Source organism: Gallus gallus, chromosome 18 (assembly GCF_016699485.2).
Source record: "Gallus gallus isolate bGalGal1 chromosome 18, bGalGal1.mat.broiler.GRCg7b, whole genome shotgun sequence".
Lineage (NCBI taxonomy): Eukaryota > Metazoa > Chordata > Aves > Galliformes > Phasianidae > Gallus > Gallus gallus.
Window position 1 is genome coordinate 8,701,294 of NC_052549.1, and position 18,189 is coordinate 8,719,482.

At 44.1% G+C, this 18,189-nt stretch overlaps 1 long non-coding RNA gene across 5 annotated transcripts in view; it reads right to left on the reverse strand.

Moving 5' to 3' along the window:
- Positions 1 to 532: 532 nt before the first annotated feature.
- LOC107052241 overlaps positions 533 to 18,189 on the reverse strand; it is a 78,188-nt gene continuing 60,531 nt past the window's right edge. For 3 of the 5 annotated variants that reach the window (XR_005840723.2, XR_006931765.1, XR_005840721.2), the window contains one exon: positions 533 to 16,663. This is a non-coding gene — a long non-coding RNA (uncharacterized LOC107052241). The remainder of the gene's footprint in view (positions 16,664 to 18,189) is intronic. The other 2 variants (XR_005840722.2, XR_005840724.2) reach the window with 1 other exon arrangement.

Genomic DNA, 18,189 nt, shown 5'->3' on the forward strand with positions numbered 1-18,189 from the left:
CTGAAGAGCAGCAGAGCAGGGCGCTCACGGGCTGCAGGCAAACCCCCAGTGACCATGGCTCAGATTAATGTTTTTAAAGAGATAAAAAAAAAGATGAATGCACTTTTAGCATGCCCTAAAATTCGCTTTTCCAAATATTAAAGATGAAGATGACAGCACTGGATTGTTTAACCAAACTGTAGTGAAAATCACGTCTGCATAAAAAATGTATTAAACGCACTGCTATCTTCTCGCTGTTACAAGACAAATTCTCAGTCTGGTAATTATAGCTGTGTCTCACTTTTTCTAGCTGCTTCATGGGCTCAACATGCCTCGCTTCTTGTACTGAGAAACTCAAACGAAAGGTATTGTTGAATTGGAAAATATTATTATTACAGTAACAGTCACAACGAATTGGATTTGTACGAAACTATAAAGCAAAACACACTGAGATGATTCATTATGCATCACATGGAGAAAGACGTAATGTTGTTAATATGGGAGAACAGATGTGTCTATGTATTTTAAGTATCTCTTCTTCTTTTCTCTGATGAAAAGTCGTTTTTCCTTGAAAAAAAAAAAAAAAAAACCCAAAAAACAACTGACCTGATCTTGATTACTGGTATGATTGAGAAAGTTCACTGGGAAATGAAAGCAATCACTGCTGTTACCATTAATCTCATTTTATGTTAGTTTGGCTTTTACTGCAGAAAGTAAAAACTCTTTGGTTTTCTCTAAACCCGGCGCCATATGTGAGTTAAAGCAGAATTGACAAGCAAGTCCTTGACGTAACCTCACGCATGCTGTGGTTAGAAGCTGTAGAACAGCAACGACCCAGATGTGATTTGCTCGCTTTATTCAAATTAATTGGGCTTTAATTAAAAACTCAACGCTTTGTTTTGTTTTGTTTTAAAGAGACAGGGCTCGGGGAGATCATTTGTAAGTTATCTGCCTTTTTCATGGTAAATCTGGTTTGGTGCGTGTGAGAAAGTAAGTTCATCGTTTTTCCATGCTGTCATACCTCAAGCATTTCGTGCAGGGACTGAGAACATGCTGCTGAGCTGCAGTGCTCTATAGAACAGTGCCCCGTGATGTTAAACCTGACTGCACTCCCACCTTGCGTGCAGGAATGGGGCCAGTTTGTCACTGTTTGATGGCTTAATACTCCGTCCCAATGAATGAGCTGCCTCTCCATGTCTCCATGCTGCAGACACTACATGTTTTAATACCCCTTATTACAAACAGTGGAAGTCGGATCTATAGAATTTATTAGATGGCCCTACTGGATATTAAAATTATATAATATGTTTATACAGTGGTGGTGCTCCTTATGAACCCCAGAGGATGTATTTGACAAGCACAGGACTTTTTCTGTCTGTGTTACACAAGGAGCTGCCTCCTCTATTTATTGTGCTGGGAATAAGGAGTAGATGCTGGCTCTTGGCTGTCTGCTTTTCTGAACAAGTGAGTTAAAGACAAAATAGTGGTGATCCTCAGACGATGCAAAGCAGAAACATGGTGAGAAAGCCATCTGGGCAGAGAGAATCTGGTTCTAAAAGCAAAGGGAACCCTTTGGGAAACACCTCCTTCCCAAACCTGTTGTGTTCATAGTGACAGATCAAGGGGAAAAGGTTTTAAACTCAGACTGGGGAGATTTAGGTTAGATGTGAGGAGGAAATTCTTCACTCAGAGAGCAGTGAGGTCATGGCACTGCCCAGAGAGATGTGGATGCCCCATCCCTGGAGGTGCCCATGGCCACGGAGGTCCCTGGGCAGCCTGAGCTGGTGAGGGGCACCCAGCCCATGACATCCCTGCTGGTCGCTGTCATTCTTCAGGCACTCTTTTATGAGCACCCGAAGACCTGCGAGGTCTCAGCCACTGTTGGAAGTGATGACTTTTTAATGGCAACCATCACGCTCGAAAAATTCCCCAAGCTTGAACAATGTTCTTGAGGCAGCTGTTTTCCTGGGGAGCCAACTGCGCACCCTCTCATTGCTCAAATATGGAGGTTAATTGGGGAAGTGGCGAGCTTTTTGAATTGCCGCTGCAGAATAGAGACATCTACGTGCTTCTTTTTAAAGTTTTGTTTCAAACCCTTGTAAAAATACCAACGCAAGCTTTTGCTATTACTAATCACATTAAGCTAGTGGACACATTTTATTATTTGGCAGTGAGTTTATCCTATGTACTGTAACTGAGTCCATGACAAGATTCCCACTCAGTACTGTTTGCTTACTTAGTAGTGCAGATATAAAAGAGGATGATGAAAACTTTATTTAGGCCATATAATCTCCTTCATTAAGTGTCAGAGATGCTGGATAAGGCTCACTTGGGGACCTATTAACGGAACCACATCTGCTGCATTCATAATAATAGAAGAATGGCTATAAAGTGATTAATTACTGCTAGCAGAAGCAGGATCTGTTTTGCAAGACAAATATGTGGCACATTTGGATATGCAAAGTGCTTACGGACAGGAAATACAGGGCAGAGGAGCACAGTTCTTGCTGAGTTTGATTTGCATCACCATAAGGACAGCTGCAAGGACAAGTGATGTCCATGCTGGGGTGGGTCAGGTTGGGCCACTGTGCCTGGTAAGCCCATCCCACCCAGACCTTCCTGAGGTAAGAGCTCACTGGAAAAGCAGCATCATTGCCTTTTTCTGATTCAAATGCATTTTATTTGCAGTATTTGTATTACGGTAGTCACAAGAGACCCTAATCAAAGTGAGGCCCTCTTGTGTTAGACACTGTCCAGATGCATAATATGAAACAGCTCTTCCTTTAAAGAACTTCAAGGGTTGCAGATAAGCCAGAGCATGGGAAAGGAAAACCAGACACGAAGAGGGGAGGTACTCTGACCTGCCTGTAGGTTTGGAAGACAGCTGAGATCCTGTAGGACTCAGTACAGGATTGCTGGACTGTGCCTTCTTTATGACTGAAAAATGGTGTATGAGATCCTCAGCAGCAAGAAATCAGCATTTGGCCTTAGCAGAGCCTTCTGTCCTGTGCCTGCAAGGGTCTGGCATAGGAGGGCAAGCAGCACACTGAGTAAGAGAACACAAGGACTGGAAGACGTTCAGGTTGCTTGAACAGGGAGCTCAGCAACGTTCCCAGCTTACAGTGACTTTGTAAGAAGGCATGTTGTACCCTGCCTAATGAATAGAAAGTATGAGCCAGAATGGCAGGAAAATTCTGCTTATTTCCAGGCAGAATGCTAGCACGTTGATTAGAGGCCAGATGAAGACAAAAAGGCTAAAGATCCAATGTACAGTACTGAAATTGTATGTTTCTGTAGAAGATCTAATGTATTCATGCTGTCAGGTCACATACATTAGACCTAGAAACCTGATGTTTTCTTTTTTCTTTTTCCCCCCTTTTTGGAAGCACTTGGAGCAAATATATTGAATGAGACATTTGCAAGCATGGAGCCCATTAATAACACAAGCTGAATGCAATGCTGCAGTCTCATTCATACTGCTCTTGGGAGCCAAGGAAATTAAAATCCTATACGTTTCTTTTCTGCACAGGGGAAATCAAAGCCAAGCTATGGGATGGGGCTGATTAGAGACAGGTGAAATGTCTGTTTGTTTTTAAAGCTTTACAGCTCTCATGTTGATAGTCTCTGAGTCTTCCAAGTGCATTCTGCAGATATCTCAGAGCAGAGATGGCTGCTAGAGAAGGCGAAAACAAATCTGAAGACCATTTGAGAACCAGGATCTTTTCAGATGCCAAAGAACAAAGATGCTGCAGTAAAGGCTCCTGCTGACAGCAGCTGGAGACATCCATCTTGTGCTTATTGCATTCCCCACATAATATACTTGTGAGTCTAGGAACCTATGGTCCAATTTGTGTTACAACTGCAGAAATAAAGAATCTCCCGTAAGTCTAATGAAAGTAGGAAACAGTGTGAATAAAAATAATTACTAAATTCTGTATATGAATATATGATGTAAACAAGATTAGCTCATCTATACATGGGCATATTGTTACTGTACGTATCAGACATCTCATTCAAGGTGCACACAGACCCATGTCCATGTGCATACATAGCCCTCAGTATGCAACCCATCCTTCTCCAGGCAACCACTGTAAATCAGGATGCAGCTGTCCATTAGTTGGGTATTAAGTGGACAGACAGACATCAAAATGACTTAGCCACGAATCTGATGTTGTCATCTAAATAGACTGAAATGGTCTTGTTTTATAACTGCTTCCTCCAGTCAACCTCCCATGATATCCTAGACTTGCTAACGCTCTTTTTATTGCTGCCATCTGATTGTATAACTCTCCACTGATAGCAGCTCTTCATATTGCATCGATTATAAAGAGAACAGGAAAATGAACAAAATGTACTCATTCTGTTTATAGTTTGAACTATAATTTTGTGGCCCTCTTTGGACGCCTTAACAGAAGAATCAGAGGCACTTTTCTCCATGTTTGGCAACACGCTCATAATTTGGCTGGGAGCTCTGTCCAAGTTTTCTCAGCTCTTGTGCTCGCCTGTTTCATGGATGACTTTTTTTAGGACATAGGAGATGGACAGTGCTCCTGGTGCAACTGCTGAGGCATGGCACAAGCATCTGTTCAATTGAAAATTTCCAAGCAAGAAGGTTGTTTATCAGACCTTGATAAGGCAACCTCTGTACAGCAGCTTTTTCTCTGATGTTGCATTGAGCACAAACCCCAGATGGCCACTGATGTGTGGCTGGGGCACAGAATGCCACTAACAGGCGAGACCCTGATAAGATATGAGGGGGTGCAGATGGGGATGTACTTGGCAGAGGTTATGTTTGCCCTCATGGGGAGTGCAGACAGGGTAAGAGGGGCCATTGCCTGCTTGCATTGACAAATCTCATTCCCTTTTCCATCTCAGCTGCAGACTTTGCCTTTTCTTGCCTTAAAGGGCTGAGGAGGACAGCATGACCCATTGTCAGCTGTGACAACCTGACCACTTCGCTGCACTTCGGTCAACCCAGTGATGAATGACTCAAGATTACAGTAACCTGATTAAATTAGAAATGTAAGGTACAGCGAACCTGGTTTTTTTAGAAACTGTAGGAGACAAAAGAGGAATTTATTTATTTCTCTCCTCTACGCTAAGAATTCAATGTAAATTGAATAAGTTTGTATAAAGTTGCTTATTCGCTTTGGGCCCAAGTGGTAGAAATCTCTTCTATACAACAAGGAAAAGCCTTCGACCAACCTAATAACCACTGAAAATGTGAGTACCTGTCTTGCACAATTTACCTCAGATATAACGAGAAAAACAAAAAACGAGAAAAAGTTGGGTGAAACTGTAACTGCAATTCCGTTCAAACTGGGCTGCATTTTCTGTTTGTTTCTAGGTGTAGAGCTAAGCGAGAAGATTGCACGAGGCTAATGCCATCCCGCAGGTCCCCAGTGAGAGACCACCCTGGGCCATCCTTGTGCTCTGCTGCTGGAATGTGTGCACTGCAGTTTTTGTGGGAATGTGGCCTTTTCCTGTATCACCAATTCCTCTGTAGACTGTCCTGTAAAAAAAGGCTAATCAAAGGAAAGGAACGTAGAGCCCAGTTTCCTCAGTTTCCACGTTTACTAAACAGCAACGTTCAAAACAGTGTTACTGGTCTTGTTTTTGTTTTGTTTCCATAGACTTTGTTGACCAAGGTTTCTCCAGGCATTTGTTTCCCAGGCCCCAGCATCCCACCCGTCCCACAGTGGTCCATCAGCTGCCAGCAGCCCAGCAATGGAAAGGGACATAGAGGGAAGATAAAGGGGAAAAATGCCTGTCCTAACAACAAAATGCTGCAATAACTGGGACAGCGAAGGACAAAGAAGCCATCGGATGTCACATGTGGCTATTTACAGGGCACAGCCCTCTTCCCATCAGAAGGAGCAGACCTGTCTTCGGTCAAGCTATCAAGCTATCAGCTATCTCTCAGGATTTCATCCAGTCTGATTTTCTGAGGCAGGGTAAAATTTGCCATTGGCAAAGATATCTTGGCACGGAGATCCATTTCCTGCTCCAGCGGATTTAGAAGCGCTCAGGTTCCTGCTGCGCCTGGAAAGTTGTTTCAGAACATCTTTCCTGTGATGCTCAGAAACCTGCTTCATGTTTCCCCCCTCTATTTACTCACAACCAGTTTGATTCCAGGCCAACATTGTCCTTCAGCTTAAATAACTATCTCCCTTCCCTGAGGGGTTACATCGGTTATTTATAGAAAGCAATCCTTTTCCAAGCCTTTCCCTCCTTTTCCGAGCCTAAACAAAGCTATTTCTGATTCTTCTCCACCACCCTGTTTGCCCCACATCTTCCTCTGCACCTGCTCCTCCGTGCAGTGGGGTGAGCTGAGATCCCAGCACGAGGCAGGCTCTCTGCTTTTCTTTTTGTGCCTTTGTATCTTCCACAGTCTTCAGCACTCACTACACCCACTGTCATTTATCCCCTGATCTTTAGTACAGCCACGTCTTTCTCTTTCTATTGCATTTGCAATTTTTGAGTGCTGCTTATCACAGACACCTTTCTTGATAGTCCCTCCTCTCATTTCCATGCTGTCTTTATCAGCAGGAGGAGATACATGGATGGGCTGTGGCACAGAGATGCTATTTGGGAATTTCGATTGCTATGACAATACAATTAATACAATTTTCTTGCATTATTACTATACTCCTGCAGATACGGTGCTGACACAGTCTGGCTCATTACCCAGCAGCCCTTTGCAGCCCATTGGAATCATAGAACATCCCAAGTTGGAAGGGAACCAAAACAATCATAGAGTTGAAGGTGCAGTTTGGTCTCATCCTTATGTACTGTTGGTCAGAAGGAAATTCTGGAGGTGCCTGTTGTTCTTCACAAAAAATAAAGGAAGGCCATGCACAAGCCCAGGATTCATCAGCCAACACTTGGACACCTTGGAGCTGTGTAAGATGAATTCTCTCTTTGTCTGTAAGTATGCACATCAGCAAGATGGTGATGGTTTTGGCTAAGCTGCTTCTACCACTGAGCAGCAGATCAGGAACTGCTGAGACAACAAATCTCTCTTTTATCTGGAGATGATATTTTGTCTGTTTTGGGCATATGCACATGAAAACAGAATGAGGACCTCAAACGTCCCCATCATTACCCTACATCTTCTCTTTCTAAAGTGCGTAAGTTTACCATTTGCTACAAGTGAGTGATGTGACACTTCTTCAAGTGCTTCCTATTGTGCTTGAAAAAGATCTAGGTAGTTTGGTGTTGATATTTCTCACCTTTCTCTGCTCTTAGAGCAGAGCCAGCAGACCCAGGACAGCAGCAAGCCCCATTCCAGGACCTCTGCCCTCAGCCCTCAGCCTGGCTTGGGCACAGGAGAGCTGAACCCTTCCTCTCCTCCCTCTGTGCAACCCGTGTGTCAGGCTGTCATCACAAGGTAAGCGAGAGGCATATAAATCCTTGGGCTGTTTGTTGTGATGGAATCTGGGCAAGAAAAGGGACTTGGAGATCATGATGGAAAATACTTTTGAAAGCAGTTACTCTGTGGCAGCAGCTTTGCTCAGTGAGCATAGGAATTATTTTGGTGTACAATAAATCCTTGTAGTTCCGCAGTCTTGCTTGTCAGGTCTCCCAGTGAGCATCCTCCTTGGGCCAGATCCTGACAGGTTTAGCTCTGGAGGCCGTGCCTAGCCGGGCTGTTATGAATTCATTAAGTTTTTTTCTTTTCCCCTGTTACTTACATAAGCCTTCCATGCAATGTAAACTGGAAGCATGTAAACTGAAAACATCTCTTTCTGTTTACAGGAAGAAAGGGACTTGCTCTGCATGTGCCTCGGAATGGCATCACTCAAGGCTCTGGGGTGACTTGCAGTGCATCCAATGGGGCAAAACTGGGAAAGCATCTTGTTCAACTGGTGTTGTGCCCTTCCCTGAATATTCCCCAGGCACCTGTAGAGAGCTGCAGGGTGATGGCATGGGCACAGCAGTGACTCAGGAAAAGGAAAAGCCAGCATCTGGGGTTTAGTTTTTGCTACAGCTTTGGCCCCACTGGCACAGGGCTGCTTTGCTGTGGCCTTGGAGGCAGTCACTGTGACAGCAGTGCCCTATGGGCTGCTCAGATGACTATGGATAACTTCAGCAAGAATCCACCGGCACATTTCTGCACAACAACGCAGACAGAGTTCAGTGTAGATTGTCAGCAGAATGGGAAAAAAACTACAGATGGGTTGTAATTCATCCTGTCCCTTGAAATTTGCTTATGCTATTCCTTTCCTTCTTTAACGTTTGTTTAAAATCTCCGGTGGGGGTGGAGAGCTAGGAGGACATTTTACATGAATGTCCGAGTCCTGAATACCTTTTTTGAGACAAAAGAGAACAAAAACTTAATGGTCTGAGCCTTGTTGTTAAGGACTGTCACCTTGTTTTCAGGTCCAGCATATTCAATTGATAAAAAGGATTTTATTTTCAGTGGGGCAACTGTGGGTATGTATGTTTTTAGAATTAAAACCATAATCCAATGATTATTTGCAGCGAGATGGCAGATATTCCTTTGCAGAAACCACTCTTTACTCTTCACAAAAAATATCAAAGAAGTTTTTGGAAAAAGTGCAGTATGCTCTATTTGAAACCACCATAGCAATTCTTCCCAGTCAGCTTTGTCAGGAGTACCTTTAAGTAGGAAGAATTTCATTCTATAGATGGTCAGAGTTAATCATTTCCCCTTACACACACACACGTTTAGTCAGACTTTGGAGAAGCGGCTCCAGGCGGTGGGAATGGAAAGCTACCGGCATCCGAGCAGGAGCGGAGCCTGCAGAAACCACAGGGCTGTACATGACCTAGGAAGGAAGCACAGGGATGTTTCCGAAACCCATAGCATATAATAACTCACTTTAATGTTCCGTTGTTGTCTTGCCTCTATGGCAGGGAAATAAAACCAAAAAACTTCAATGGAGATTTACTCCAGTGAGCTGCCTCCTGGTTTTCTGGCCATCAGCTGCAGGAGAAATGCTCTCCAAACTGCAATAGCTGCAGGGACAGAGAGAACTGCAGGACAGATTAGAACGATCTGTGCTGGGCCACACAAACCCATGGTTTGCTCTTTGGGAAAGGCCCTGAAGAAGGGTTTGTACAGCTTCAGGTCAGCTCTGGACCATCTGCAGAAGTTGCTGTCCTGCTCCCCTCATCTGCAGTACGCTGAAATGGAAAAATCCCTGCACAATCTCACTTGTGAGCAAACAGAACTATAATAACAAGACCTATCTTCATGCAACAGAGGAGACCAAGACCTCTTTGAGTCTGTTTGGATAGCCCTGTGAACCATAGCCTGGAAGCACAGCTTGTGTTACCAGTCCGGGAGTGCTGTTTGCCATGAGGCAAAAAGCAAATCACTATTTAAGACATCACCAAACTCCCATTGGGCCTCATCACGTCCGACAGATTTGTGAGTCAGTAAGAGGAAGTATTTTACTGCTATCCTGTTTGGTCAGCAGGTGGAAGGGAAACAGCTCTTGCAAACCCTGGAAAAAATGAATTTAACAGGACTTAAATTTCAGCGCAGTCTTATTGCTTTCAGCCTCTGTCTTGTTTCATGTTGTGCCAGCAGATTTCTGGATATTTTACAGATGAAGACAACAAGACAAGATCCTTGGCACAAAGAATTCCTTTTTACCCTATAGCATTTTTCTGCTGCTTCCCAACTTCTCATCCAATGTCTTCCTAATGAACCCCAAATGCTCTCTTCTCTTGTTAACTTTTCCTCTGGTGTTTGAGTTCTTACTTTTGCTCTCCGTGAAACTCTGCTGCAAGGTGAAAATGGTTAGACTTCCTTAAATCTTGTTTACAAAGGACTTGGATACTTCATAAACTGCAAAAGACACAAGTCATCCCTAAGGAAAAAGTGCTGTGTTTTATAGGCAGGCAACCCCGTAACAGAGATCAAGTCTTGGGTATACACTGGCCATTCAGAATGCACCAGAAATATTTGGACTTGGACATGGATCTCTTGTATTACCGTTGCCAGCCTCCTAACTTCCTCGTTACGCTCCTCTGAAAGGTAGGAGTAGGACAAACCAGGTCCTTGATGAATCCTTGAATATAAGTTAGCTTTAAAGACCTTTTAGAGCCAATTTCTTCTCACTGTTTCTACACTTCTGGTTCAGCAGATATTCATCCCAGAACAACAATGAAGAAATAGGGTTCATTGTTCAGTAAAGCATATAACAGCTCTGAAGTTTCCTTAAAGATGTTCCAAAGTGATGCACCATCTTGGGTGCCCAAATCTGCGACGTATAAGAAACTTCAAATAATATTCCTACATAAATGGAGTCATTGGGTCAGTTCTAGCAGAGCTGATGAGAGAACAATGTATAAAACACAGAGTGACCCTCTGACCCACATCATGTGCTTGTTTCTGCAACTGTATTCAAAGAGTGGATTTTGGAAAGCCCGGCGATCTTTTGACACACGCACACATTTCATTTTCAGGTTCCACCTGGGACTTGTAGTAGCTGCACAGCAAGGAGAGCAATTGTTTTTTGTGGTTTCTTTCTGGCTCGGTCTGCAGGCTGATGCACCAGGAGTCTTACGAGAAATTCTGCTTTGTTGGGATTTCCTGCACGGTTCTGCACACGAAAGCAGTCCAAGCGATTCAGCTGACACAGTTATTGGAACCTGCAGACGATTTTCCCAACACAGATCAATTTGGGAACTTCTGCTTTTCACCCACCGCACTCTGTTACATCCTATGTACCTCCTGGGTCATATGATTGGGATGCACATTTTTCCATGAACCATCACAAGCACCACGAAGTGCCATTGTATTTTCCTCTTTAACACTGCCAGCCCAGGGAAAGCAGAATTTCAATTGCCAGGAAGAGATGTCAAGTTACTGAGATTTAGCGAGCTTACCATGCACCAGCTGAGCTGTAGGAAATCTCCACTTTGCTTTTTGTTGTGTTTTCTACGTCTATGACCAAATGCAAACCCAAGTATTCAGCTTCTAACCTCTCTCTCACTGTGTGCTGAGCAAAGTTAATGGGCAGCAACCATAGGCTATGACTGCACACACTCATTAACCACGAGAACATGAGGCTCATCATCTCATGTTTGGCTTGAGATGTACCTCTAAGTCTCAGGAAGAGTCAGCACATTGCTCTGTATCCAGCATTTGTTCTTTATTAACAGAGGGAGGGACTTCTCATCCTCCCCAGCAGCAACACCATAAACACCTTACAGCATCTTGTATCTTGTGTTGGGGCACAACCCTTATGGCCATGGAGGTGGTGTGGAGCAGTTGTAGTCTGACCTCTCATTATGTTTAACTATTTCCTCAACTGTATAACGATCAGCAAGTCACCAGAACACCAATGCTGCTGTTCTTCCAAATAGGCAGTAAAGACCAAAAAAAAAAAAAAAAAAAAAAAAAAAAAACCAACCCTAACCACAACCAAACTGATTATTAGGCTGGGAGGTCTGCCAAACAAAACTCTCCCTAATGGATGTGCATGGGGCACTTTCTTGCTGCTGCTCAGGCCAACACTACTCCGTGTGGTCTTTGCTTTCCTCGGCATTATCTGCAGCCTTCATATCTGCTGCCAGAGCAAATCTCTGCCCCAGCTCAGGGTGGGAGGAAATGAGATGAAGGAAAGAATGCACTTGTAAAGCACAGTTAGGACAAGTTTGCTAGCAGGAAAATATTCAGCTTGCAAGAACAGAAAAAAAACCTCTTGATTACAAAAGAAAACCAACAGCAAAGGCCCTACAAACAAAGAGAAGAATGAAAACGCTGTGATTACAGTGAGTAAATGAGAATCATTTTGAGATCAAGAACACATTAATGTACTTAGCAAATGAAAAGGAAGGAGATTTCATTCTCTCACCAGCCTCATTTTATCTGCACATTGAAGAGATCAAAGCTGGTGTCTGGTATTCTGAGACTACACTGAAGGTAGCTTGTGTTTTTCCTGATGCATGCCCATTTTAAACACAAAAGATGATGCCTCTGTCTGAATAAACCTCATGGGATCAAAGCTGTTGGGAGCTAATGTCAGGCCCAGCCACAGAGAAAGGCTCCTGGGGATCAGGGAGGTCTTGAGAGAGATGGGAAGAGTAGGTTCCTTCTCGAAGTCCCTGACAGTCCTTATTTTCAGACCATTGTGGAGCTTTGCTACAGTGATTGGCATTGGCAGAGCTTTGATTTATTTATTTTTTCCTTTTCCCAAATGAAGAACTGAAATTCAAAAAAAGCCAGCTGGCCAAATATTGGATTAATTGCAGAGAGATATGGAATGGAATGAGTTAAATCTCAATCACTGCAGTATTGCTCCTAAATGGTTTACTGTACGATGTGAGTCATGGTGTGGTTTGGTCTTCTGTCTATGCAGAGTTTGCAATTTTTATTATTATTATTATTATTATTTGAAGCAGAAGGTTCATCAAAACAAATTACACCAATGGCTTTATGGAGCCCAGCAATGCAGCCTGGCAGCCCCATGCTATCGATCCCCCAGAAGGTGAGAAAGCCCTATTAGAGCACCTCCCCAGCTGGGCAGCAATATCCTTTCGAGGAAAATTCTTTCCTGATCCTTGCTTTAAAGAAGTGATTCGAGATTAATGTAAAGACCATTTGTCATTTTGGGTATAAGAAACGCTAATGGCTTTACCAGCGTCTTGCTTTTTCTACAAATTAAGGTTGCATTGTAAACCTCTCTGTCAGGTACTAAGGAGTAAAGAAATAGCAGCAATCAAACTGGCTCACTCATCAATTCCCTGCTAATTGTCAAATGTGTTTATTGCAGGGGAGAATTGATAACCTGTAATAAGATGTGATGGATTTAGCCAGCTGTGTTTCTCCAGTTTCAGGCTGGTGCATGGCCAACAGAATCCAAGCAAGTTGGACGAGTTCAAAAAGAGGGGAAAAAAAAAGAAGTATGGTAGTGTTGATTCAGCACTGGTGTATTTTCCTCTCCTGATTATTTTTGTAATAACAAGTGTCTGATAAGTGGGCTAAAGACTGACTGGAGGAGATGGGATTGGAAAAGAATTGCCATTATGTTTGTTGATATTCCACCAGTTAATTTGAAACGTAGGCAAGTCATGGGATAATTTAGACTGGTAACATATTTCATGAGAATTTCCTTCTCAACTTCTCAAGCTAAAAAAACCAGAACATGCTGTCTCTATTAGTAAGCACACAATGGATCTAGATAAATAAATGGAGTCAGGAGGAATACTGCCTACACAAGAAATAAAAGGAGACAGAATCCACAGCACAAAAAGCTCTGCACCTTGCAGACATTCACATTGCCACGCCACTGTAAGCTGGCTGCTGCAAAACCCTGCTGGGAGCTCTCTGCACTGGTCCCTCTCCCATGGGATGTCCTCTCCTCTTGGGATGAAGATGGAGGTGGTGTCCAGCCCTGTGCCTTTGGGACACAGCCCCTGCCATGCTGCTGAGTGTTGTGCATTCAGCATGGCCATGGCATGTGTGCATGGCCCAGAAATACAGCTGGAAGGGGCTGCTCAGGTGTTCTGCAGCCAAAACTGGAGAAGGCCCTGCAGGGCAGAAGTCCAGCTCCTGACGTATCATGTCCTGAGCACAGTGATGTGGCACCCTTGTCTGGTGATCTTCTCATCTTCCTCTAGCAAATTTCCTCCTACTGAAATCCTGCCAAACCAAAGTTAATGACCCCAGATACTGGGAACACTCACGTGATATTTGCAGCTGACCACATTCTCCCCAATCTTTCTTCATCTTGGCCTGCTCAGCTCTTGAGCTTGCAGAGAACATTTCTCCCCTTGCCCAGTGGGGCTTGAATTCAACCAGAATTCACAAGCACTCCAGTAAAATTTGGGCATGATCTGTGAAAACCTAGTACGATCTTAAAAACCAAAGGTGTTCTGATGATGCCTGACTGATGAATGTGTGGTGGCCAAAGACAGCTAATGAGACATGACCATGTTAGTCCTACAGAAATCACAGCAATTAATCATACAGCCAAAGGAGCGTACATGATGACAGAAGCCAATGATACCTTCACATGAGACTTAAACCTCTTCCTGGCAGATAATTCATTCAGGATGCAAGATTACTGAGCTTCATGCTCTGAACTTCATGAAGGCCTTTGATCTGTGCCACATGGGGTTAGATTAGAAAAGGCATGAAATGTATACAGGTTCTTCAAATTGCAGGAAAACTTTTCCTTGATCACAAAAGAAGATACGAATCAAGGAGAATTCCTTAAGGAAAATCTCAAAGTTGAAGTTTTCAGCAGTGCCCCCAAATGCAATTAGGATGTGGTGAACCTTGGTTTGCTCTTGAGTTCACCTGTGTGAACAGAAATTGGAAATGGATACATTAGAGCAGCTTCCTGCACATTTTGCAGCCTGGATTTTATTAATATCTTCCCCAAGCTGGGATTATTTTGCTCATGACTGTTGCTCGAGCCTGCCTAGGCTTTGTTTGGAAGGAGAAAAACACTCCTAATGGAGGCACTCTGTATTACCTAATAGAAAATGATAGCATTCGACAGCTTTTATTTTTAAAACAACCATTAAAATTTAATGCATAATCATATCCCACTATGGAATCCTACAAGAGTGTTAAAAATAACCCAACAGGAAGCATAAAAACACTTACTAAATTCAACAAGTATTTACAGTAATTTCTGCCTTGGACTCTGCAAGTTCCTAAGCACCCTCAATTCCATCTCTACCAGATTCTCCAGGATTTTTCCAAAGTGCTCCACTATTTCTTCCCTGTTTTGATGAACAAAGAAGCAAAGCAGCCTGCTGCAAATCTGAGATCTGACGAGCTCAACGCTGGTTGCTGCAGTGCACAACACCAGGCTTTCAGATGGTGAAACTCATCATAAAGCTGTTGCCCTCAGCTCTGGGTTCGCGATCTCCATCCTCTGCCTAACACTCACCCCAGTTCCCTTTAACGACATGATAAATCTACATGGCTCCTGCTTTTTGGCTCCCACGTACCAGTTAGTCAACTTGAAAAGCTATTGTGTTGAACTTTGGTATATTTTAGTAGCTGTAAAATTAAGGGCTTTGGTTCATAGCTTATGGGAGGGGCTCCTGAGATGTTCTCTCTAACATTCCTTGTTGGAGGTGGACAAGGCGGCCAAGGGCTGAGGTCATTGGGACTTCATGCTGAGCAGGAGCGGGGGGTATCAGTAATGCTTGCCAGCAGACTGTCTCCCAGTGACTGTCAGGGTTATGCAACTGGATGTCTCCATGGTGCCCTGGAAAACTGCTGCATCTCCGCTAGAGATGCTCTTTCTGAAATAGCCGCTGTGTTTCAAAGAATGACACTTGCTGGCTGCCCAGACACAAAGGCACAATCGTTTCCATTACAGAGCTTGTCTCATCACCCCAGGTTGTGCTGGCCCCGAGGAGATGCTGTCTAGAGACTGTGCAACTGGGCTGCGATGATGGGTCGTGATCCAAGGTCGGCTGCCAGGAGTACTTCTGGGAACAAAGACATTCCCTGATTTTTCTGCAACTGAAGTAAATCTCAGACAAAAAACCCAGAGGGAGCTGTTGGCACACATCACGCAGCCATCCAACAGGAATCCTGCTCATGGATCAACCAGCTCCTTGGCAGGCAGGAGCTTAGAAACCATTTAGCACGTGAAAGCTGGTAAATATGTATATCTATGTGGATATATGTATATGAGACACTTATGCATAGGGTAGCTGGGCTAGGCATATTGTTTTCCAAAGCTGAAAATGTGTCACTCAGCCATAATTGCTAAGCTAAGAGTAATCAAAATGATTGCTGTAAAGGTTGTGATGGGGAGTTCAATTACAGCTCTCAGAAATGCTTACATCCACAGTTGTAGTTTCGATAGGGTGGCTCTGGTGAGTGGCTGAATAGAGGCAAGCAGCATGAACCTGGTGAATGATGGTATATTCTTTTCAAAACCACTCAACAACATGCTATCTTTGCAGGCTGCAAACTTCCCAATAGATGAGGGTTCACTGTAGTACTGAAATGAAATGTAAACAGATGCTCTTCTACAATTAAGTCTAAAGAAGCTGCACATTTGCATTCATTTCACACTTGCTGGTAGAGTTCCTCCGAATTACTTCCAGGCAGTAATGTCTGTTTTGGTTTGGGAGCCCATTGCTGAGGCAGGAGATGTTTTCTTCAGTTCATGTTGTCCAATTCCTGGTCATCCTCCTCATGGAAGATGTATTCCTTTGTCACAAACTGTTCCTTGATGGGGACATCAGTCACCCTGAAAGCCACGGTCTGGTTGTGCAAGGAGGGATGCAGGTAGCAGGGATGGAGAAGACACAGGTAGCACAATGCTGTGCTAAGGCTCTCGCCTTCACTTCTCAGGGCATTTGGAGCAGGCAAGTCACCTCCTTGCAGAATGCTCCTGCACTCGATTTCAATCTCACCAGCCCTTCTGTCATGACCTTTTCACCATCTCACACTTAATACAGCAGGCTTCAAAACCCTGAGAGTGCTTCTTACAGTGCACAGAAAGAGCAGGGCAGCAAATGCGAGTGACAGCTTGTTTTTTGATTTTATACTTTGCCATAAAAGCCCTTTCCATCTTGGAAGGAGAAACTTTATGGTGAGGAATCCAATTCTATCCTTTGGAAGTTGCCCAGCAGACTGCAGAGGAGGATCAAATCTCCAGAATGCAATAAAGTAGACCAATTTGTCCATGTCAATGGGAAAATCCTGGCCTCTAGTCCAAAGCATAATCTGTATTGAACAAAGAAGAGGTGCACAGGGTCAGGAACGGAGCAGCTTTGGAAGATTGAACGATAGGAGAATAAAGGGCTAAACTGCTAATCCTATCATGAAAATATAACTTAATCTGGGGTTAGATATAAAAGATAGAATCCAAATCATAGCAAGTTCACCAAATTTGCTTCTGTGTGCTTGTGCTGACAGAGGTACCAGCTGGCTGCTCTTTGTTCTTACAGGGTTGCACCCAATTACTTGCATTACATCCAAAGCACACAATATTTCTCACGTGAGAACATTTAAAAGTTTAATCCTTGCCAGAGGATTCCCAGCACTCAGAAGCCAGGCTTTTCCTGTCACCCATAACAGAAAAATCACCTTGCCCAATTTGCATTCTGCAGGCAGGGCTGCACACACAAGGTCCGCAACTCACCAGGGACTAAGCCAACCTGGGCTCCTGCTTTGTGACCTTCCTTCTCATTTTTTCCCCCATTCTTTGCTTTTTTTTTTTTCCTCCTGGAGACTCCTCTTGTTCATGGCACACGTATGGGAATTCAGAGGTTTGATGCTGAATTAGGATGTGCAGTACTGCACAGAGCCTGAGCTGTGCACTTGGCTGGAGCCAGGCTGCCCATGGTCCATTACGGCACAACCACAGGATGCAGGCAGTGATACTTGATAACAGCTCTTCTGCTGATGCTGTCATCTTGCTTCACCATTCAGCAGTAAAAACTAAAAACATAGGAAAGCAATTCACCCAAAGATGAAGGCTTGCAAAATATAAAAGCAAGAGAGTCATGCACAGGTGATGGTACATGGTGTTCCGTGAGCCCTGGCTGTCCTTCCACAGCATTCAAACTCACTGGTGGCAACAGATCTTTAATGCTGCTTGCAAAGCAGCTGCCCTGCTGACGGTTTGTGAGCATGGAGGGAGGACAAGCACACAGCGGGATCGAACCACTCCAGGGTTGGAAGCCACTCAGCAAAAAAAAAAACTGGAGCACCACTCAGCTCAGCATTTGAGTGAAGCAGTTCTTGGAAATGAATGGAGGAAATAAAACACCTGTTCACATACGTGGAACAGAGCAGGCATGCTTTTGAAGAGAACTGCATCTAGATCCTAGGTATAATTATAGCAGCACTGGTGTTATCTCCTTGCTTCAAGGCTCCATGCATCTGTGGGATGTGGCTCCTGGCAATAGCAGGGCCACGCCCCACCTATCACCCTGAGATGTGTCATTGACGGGGTACCCAAATTGTCCCAGCTGCCCCCAGACCACCTTCAAGAGGCAGCAGCATAGCACCTAAGCCAGCCCTGTGGTCGGTACCGGGCAAACCCATCAGCCCTTACAACAGAAAGACTATCTGCTCACATAACCTTTATATTCTATCACAAGGCTGTCCCCTGAGCTGATCCTTCAGCATACATTGAGCCCACACAGCTGGAACAAACATGGGACAAACCTGTTCTGCTGTAACCTCTCTCCTTTGTGCCTTGCTCGTCCTGGTGCCCGTGGTCCTCCAGCTCTCTGCATGGTGGA